The sequence below is a fragment of the Schistocerca americana genome, chromosome 9, assembly GCF_021461395.2.
Source record: "Schistocerca americana isolate TAMUIC-IGC-003095 chromosome 9, iqSchAmer2.1, whole genome shotgun sequence".
NCBI lineage: Eukaryota > Metazoa > Arthropoda > Insecta > Orthoptera > Acrididae > Schistocerca > Schistocerca americana.
The window spans coordinates 154,645,319-154,652,782 of record NC_060127.1 but is presented as its reverse complement, the minus strand read 5'-3'; the positions used below and the strand labels follow the sequence as shown (position 1 = coordinate 154,652,782).

The window sequence follows — 7,464 nt, the reverse complement described above, 5'->3', positions numbered from 1 at the left end:
GGCGTCAGGCAGTTAGCTTCGACCACGGTCAACATAACCTCTTCAAACGTTAGTCGATTTGTGTCTGCATCATAAAGTTGTTCTTGATTGAAAATGTCAGTTTACGAGCCTAATTATCGTCATTTGCGGGAGGTGTTACTGTTTTGTTTCAATATGAAGAAAACAGCGGCTGAGTCTCATGGAATGCTTTCTAGTACGTATAGTAAGGACGCTGTTTGTGAAAGAACGTGTCGTGAGTGGTTTCAACGCTTCAAATGGTTCAAATGGCTCTGAGCACTATGGGACTTAACATCTATGGTCATCAGTCCCCTAGAACTTAGAACTACTTAAACCTAACTAACCTAAGCACACAACACCCAGCCATCACGAGGCAGAGAAAATCCCTGACCCCACCGGGAATCGAACCCGGGGACCCGGGCGTGGCAAGCGAGAACGCTACCGCACGACCCAACGCTTCAAGAATGGTGGTTTTAACGTCGTAGACCGGCATAGTGGTGGAAGAGAGAATGTTTTCGAAGATGCAGACATTGCTGAGTGAAGACTCGCGTCAAACTCAAGAAGAATTCTCACGATTAGTGGGAGTGACACAGCAAGCCATTTCAAAACGTCTCAAGGCTATGGGTATGATTCAGAAAGATGGAACTTGGGTCCCGTGTGAGCTGAAACGAAGAAACGTTGAACGGCGTTTGTGTGTTTGTGAACAGTTGCTTCAGAGGCAAAAACGGAAGGGATTTCTGCATCACCTTGTGACCGGGGACAAAAAATGGGTTCATTCCGATAACCCTAAACGCAAAAAATCATGCGGATATCCTGGCCACGTTTCCACGTCGACGGCCAAACGGAATATTCACAGCTCCAAGATCATGCTCTGCGTTTGGTGGGTCCAGCTCGGCGTCGTGTGTTATGAGGTGTTAAAACCAAGTGAAGCAATCACAGGTGCTCGTTATCGAACGCAGTTAATGCGTTTGAGCAGAGCATTAAAAGACAAACGGCCTCAATACGGCGAGACGCACGATGAAGTGATTTTGCAGCACGACAACGCTCGACCCCACGTCGCAAAAGAGGTCAAAACGTTCTTGGAAACGTTATAACGGCTCTTCTTCTTGATGATTTGGTTTGATTTGTACTTGGCCGCTGCTAAAACTCGGCGACAGTCGGTAGAGTGTTGAGATCGTTATCAAGTTACGAAGACGACGTTACACAAAATGACAGTGCTGAACCGAAATGTCGACGTGCGTGAGATATTTACTTCACCAAAAATCGTAATTAATCGTTCGTAATCGATGTTTAACTGATTAATGACGAAATATTAATGATCAAACCAACACAGTCACATCCACAACAAATTCCCTGCAAGCTGGTCGTAATTTCAAGTATCTAAGAAATCGTAACAGTGGGCTTGTTATTTGAGTCAAAGATTCTACACAAGCGCCGAGCGCTACAGTCAAATATTATCGCTGCGCGTAATTATTACTCGGGAGTTTCATGTCAATAATTTGATAGAATTTTAAATCACAAAGGCACGACTTGGCACGAGAGGGTGTTTTATTGCACAATATCAGTCACTTGCTAACCGAGCCTTGAGAAGAAAACTTTACCAGGTGTAGGGGGGATTTAAATTATATAGCTTCGGACCTATCACTGAAGTTCCATAAACCACTGGCTATTATGAATGGAAATTGTCTATCAGTGTTCGTTGCCTGAATCACTAAGTAATCTTTAGTTCAATTATCTAGTTAAAAGTTCACTTTATTCTAGTAGGTAAGAGTCCTCCGTTCGAATTCTAATGCCGTGATATTTGAAGTCAGAAGATCGTATTACTGCGTCGTAATAGATCGCAATTATTCAATCTCAAAAACAATCTAAGCGCGCCTACATGTACGAGCGTTCAAATACATGACCTGCTTCGGCTAACTGTCGTAACGTAGTGACAATGCATTGTATTATACTTAGTCATTTACTCACGATTCCCGAAGAGTACTCACACGGAGTATTCTATGGGAATGTTGGTTCTACTTTGCGAATGTTAATTTATGCTAATTTTCCGATTTATTATGATTTTGATTTTAATTTTACTGAAATTTAATCTTTCTTTCGTAGATTGCTAAATTGTCAAGTCTTAGATTCCTGATTTAATTACTTGTTATTGTCCTAGTAGTAGTGCTAAATGGAACTTCGTTCGCTTATTCACTTTTCTGGGAGTTTGGGACTTGGGAGGAAATCTTTGGTGTATTGGGAGCCAATTTTTCATTTTTATTTCTCGTCCGAGGAAGTGCACCCCACGTCGCAAAATAGGTCAAAACGTTCTTGGAAACGTTAGGATGAGAAATCCTGTCCCACCGTATTCTACAGACAATGTTTCTTCTGTCTATCACCCGTTTAGATCAATGGCGCATGGCCTGAAGAAGTCAGAAATTCGAACAATTCGTGGATAGCTTAAAAAGATCAACAATTTTTTCGACGCTGGATTCGTACACTGCCCGAAAGATGGGAGAAAGTAGTGGCCAGCGATGGAAAATACTTTGAATGATACATGTGTAACCAACTTGTTTCATTAAAGCCTCTGTGGCCGAGCGGTTCTAGGCGCTTCAGTCCGGAACCGCGCTGCTGTTACGGTCGAAGGTTCGAATCCTGCCTCGGGCATGGATGTGTGTGGTGTCCTTAGGCTTAAGTAGTTCTAAGTCTAGGGGACGGCTGACCTCAGATGCTAAGTCCCATAGTGCTTAGAGTCATTTGTACCATTAAAGCCTTAAATGTTGGGGAGAAAACGGCTGAAGCAAAGTTGTACACTGTAATGGTACTTGAATTACGTAACCATTACGGCACCTCACCTCAACCTCTCGATACCAGCAATATTCTACTGTGTTTCTGTAAAATAGTTAACATATTTCTGAGACAACATTCAGATTTGATTTCATTAATGTAGAGGCACTTCGATACATCGATATGTATACATTGCAATGATATTAGTCTTATGTGTGTTCTTTCTTTTGTCACTATGATCTTTGACGTACTTGTAACTCTGATTTTTGGGCGCGTAAGCAGTTATTAGAGAGAGAGTCAAGTCATGGACGTCATGTTGAAAGGACGCAAATTGTAGTCAGCTTACGAAATGTGAGCTTTAACAGTGAGGAAGATATTTTCAAGTATGTTTTATATTGTGAAGTGATGTTTTGTGAGATTCGTGATATTGGAACAAAAGTAATAAAAAAGAAGTGTAACTTGAATTCGGAGTGCTGATTACTTTTTTACATCACCATTGTGCTAACTTGCAAAAGTTTAATCTTCAAGAATGGTTTATCAAACACATCTATAAAACTTTTGAATATCGCAGAATAACACCTAGGCCTTTTTGCATCCGAGCTTGGAATCATCACTACCTAGATTTTCGACGATGGAGCCATGAGTTCACAACGAGACCATCGTGGGAAACACGAAAAGATGAGTGCCTAGTTTATCCATTATTTCATGAAATGACTTTATTAACAGTGCTCTAATGACACCCGCCACATAATATAACTTTGTTGTTGCCCGAAAATACAATATTTAGCAGCGTGAGCAACACTACAATCATAATTAATTTTTGACCTTTGTTGTGGCAGGGTTGTTAGAGCACCTTGTATGTGGAACTCGGTTTGCGTTTGGAAAAGGGAGGGGCATGAAAACGGGGTGGCTTTCTAAAAGGAACCAGCTCAACATTTGACTAAAGTTTTGACTAAAGTTCAGTCTTGATCACACCATTTATGTTTCAATGTCAACTGAACTTTAGTCAAAATATAATAATCTATTGATCACTGTATTCCAAAAATGTTTACCAAAAATTTGACTATAGCGCTTCAGGGCTCCACATGAAATTTGAATATTGGTGCCTGTATGGGGTTTGAAGCCCGCTCGCCCACGACATAAATCCAGTGCCTTGGCAACAGCACCGCCGCACGCCGTAACCAGTTGTGTGTCCGGGAGTTCAGACCCTGCGCTTTCCTGCTCTGTAGGCGACGGTTCGACGACAGCGCAGGTGCCTTGCAGCACGCAAACAGCGCTCCGTGAACGAAGTGGCTGACCTAAGCACCGCGGATGAATATGCAAGTACAAACGTCAAACAGGTTCCGACGGCGTATGTGAGTTTGTTCAAACGTGTTTACTCGCGTCGTTACGGCGACAACATTCCCTTGCTTGCGTGCTACCCTTTTAGACCTTTTTTTTTTATTCTTTCGCGCCGCGGTATTTTTTCCAGATATTGCCCTAGCGTAACCGTCCATTACATACCAGTTTCCATGCGGCCTCAATTACCTCACTTGAGACTTCTTTCATGGCAGTAGCCCTAATGTGCATTATTGTGTACTTCTATTGTAATTGTGCTACTATTTTCGTTTAACTGATTCGTCTTCGTAGACATGTATTCGCTTCAGCGTTACGTATACTGAAAGTGGAACAATCCAGAGAAGATTATTGTCGCTCCCGAGCAAGGATGACTTGCACATCTATGCAGCGTCCCACATTACAAAAATAAGATGAAAATATAATATTTGTTTTTAGTCAACGGCCTTCTGAACGGAGGCGAACTGTAACCAATTCCTCTTGGAGTGGTAATTGGAACCTCGTTCCAAATTATCTGTTGGATATATTTCAGTCTGTCTTCCTCTACAGCTCTTCCCCCCCCCCCCCCCCCCCTCACATTCTATGGAAGTTATTCCCCGATGTCTTAGCAGTTCTCCAATAACGCAGTCCTTTCTTGTTGTCAGTTTCCTCCGTATGTTACTTTCTTCGACGATTACTCCTCTTTTCTTATCAAGCTACTTAATTTCCAATAATGCTTCCATTCTCTTCTCTTTTTGCTTATCCACAGTCCCTGTTTCACTACCGTACAATGCTGTGTTCCAAACCCACATTCTCAGGTACACAGGGTGTAAATTTTGAGTTGACGAACCGGAATAACTCGAAAAATAAGCTTCACACGAAAAAATGTGTAGAATACAAGGTTGATTATTCTCGAAGGCGCTAAAATTAGCACCCCACCCAAGCCTCCTGAGGATGGGGCTGGAGGCAACTTTAAAATTTCAAATGGGAACCCCCATTTTTTTATTGCAGTATCGGATTCTACGTAAAAAACTACTTACATTTTGTGTTAAACATTTGTTTTGATTATTGGTAGTTGGTGATGTAATTCAAGGAAATACGTGTTCCCATTTTTGCGTGGAAAATGGTTATGGATAAATTAAAAATATTTATTTACTTCGTACGATGTTTGGTTAGTTAGTTACCTAGTCAGATGATTTGATAATTAAAAGCTGTGTGGCCTCATGACCACGAAACAAACAAAACTTAGCCGAATCTGCGGAAAAAATTAATACAGTATTTGGGTCAACATTTGTAAAACTAATTCCTCTCTCTCAGACCCCAAGCTATGGGGAGAGAGAGAGAATTTTAGTTTTAGCGAATCAAAATTTATGAAGTAAACAAGTATTTTTTATTTACCCGTAACCGTTTTCCACGCAAAAATGAGAACATGCATTTTCTTGAACTACAGCGCCAACTACCAAGAATCAAAACAAGTGGTTAAGACAAAATGTACGTAGTTTTTCATGTAGCATCTGATTCTGCAATAAAAAATGGGGGTTCCCATTTGAAATTTTAAAGTTGCCTCCAGCAGATGTCCCCTTCGACAATAATCAAGTTTGTATTCTACACATTTTTTCGTGTGAAGCTTATTTGTTCTCATAATATGCAAAGATATGCAAAGATCAGCACATTCCTCAAACTGGGGAACTATCACGAATGGGGTTCCACAAGGGTCGGTCTTGGGTCCTTTGTTGTTCTTAATATACACGACTGGAAATGGAAAAAAGAACACATTGACACCGGTGTGTCAGACCCACCATACTTGCTCCGGACACTGCGAGAGGGCTGTACAAGCAATGATCACACGCACGGCACAGCGGACACACCAGGAAACGCGGTGTTGGCCGTCGAATGGCGCTAGCTGCGCAGCATTTGTGCACCGCCGTCGTCAGTGTCAGCCAGTTTGCCGTGGCATACGGAGCTCCATCGCAGTCTTTAACACTGGTAGCATGCCGCGAGAGCGTGGACGTGAACCGTATGTGCAGCTGACGGACTTTGAGCGAGGGCGTATAGTGGGCATGCGGGAGGCCGGGTGGACGTCCCGCCGAATTGCTCAACACGTGGGGTGTGAGGTCTCCACAGTACATCGATGTTGTCGCCAGTGGTCGGCGGAAGGTGCACGTGCCCGTCGACCTGGGACCGGACCGCAGCGACGCACGGATGCACGCCAAGACCGTAGGATCCTACGCAGTGCCGTAGGGGACCGCACCGCCACTTCCCAGCAAATCAGGGACACTGTTGCTCCTGGGGTATCGGCGAGGACCATTCGCAACCGTCTCCATGAAGCTGGGCTACGGTCCCGCACACCGTTAGGCCGTCTTCCGCTCACGCCCCAACATCGTGCAGCCCGCCTCCAGTGGTGTCGCGACAGGCGTGAATGGAGGGACGAATGGAGACGTGTCGTCTTCAGCGATGAGAGTCGCTTCTGCCTTGGTGCCAATGATGGTCGTATGCGTGTTTGGCGCCGTGCAGGTGAGCGCCACAATCAGGACTGCATACGACCAAGGCACACAGGGCCAACAAACACCCGGCATCATGGTGTGGGGAGCGATCTCCTACACTGGCCGTAAACCACTGGTGATCGTCGAGGGGACACTGAATAGTGCACGGTACATCCAAACCGTCCTCGAACCCATCGTTCTACCATTCCTAGACCGGCAAGGGAACTTGCTGTTCCAACAGGACAATGCACGTCCGCATGTATCCCGTGCCACCCAACGTGCTCTAGAAGGTGTAAGTCAACTACCCTGGCCAGCAAGATCTCCGGATCTGTCCCCCATTGAGCATGTTTGGGACTGGATGAAGCGTCGTCTCACGCGGTCTGCACGTCCAGCACGAACGCTGGTCCAACTGAGGCGCCAGGTGGAAATGGCATGGCAAGCCGTTCCACAGGACTACATCCAGCATCTCTACGATCGTCTCCATGGGAGAATAGCAGCCTGCATTGCTGCGAAAGGTGGATATACACTGTACTAGTGCCGACATTGTGCGTGCTCTGTTGCCTGTGTCTATGTGCCTGTGGTTCTGTCAGTGTGATCATGTGATGTATCTGACCCCAGGAATGTGTCAATAAAGTTTCCCCTTCCTGGGACATTGAATCCACGGTGTTCTTATTTCAATTTCCAGGAGTGTATATTAATGACTTGCCATTCTATATTCATGAAGAGGCAAAGTAGTTCTCTTTGCTGATGATACAAGTATAGTAATCACACCTGACAAACAAGAATTAACTGATGAAATTGTCAATAATGTCTTTCAGAAAATTGCTAAGTGGTTCCTTGTAAACAGACTCTCACTGAATTTTGATAAGACACAGTACATACACTTACGTACAGTAAATGGTAT

The 7,464-nt window shown here is 44.1% G+C and overlaps 1 non-coding gene across 1 annotated transcript; it reads left to right on the top strand.

The window, feature by feature from the left end:
• Positions 1 to 4,396: 4,396 nt before the first annotated feature.
• LOC124551542 lies at positions 4,397 to 4,503 on the top strand. The gene has a single exon (XR_006967902.1). It is a non-coding gene; the product is annotated as a U6 spliceosomal RNA (small nuclear RNA).
• Positions 4,504 to 7,464: the final 2,961 nt, after the last annotated feature.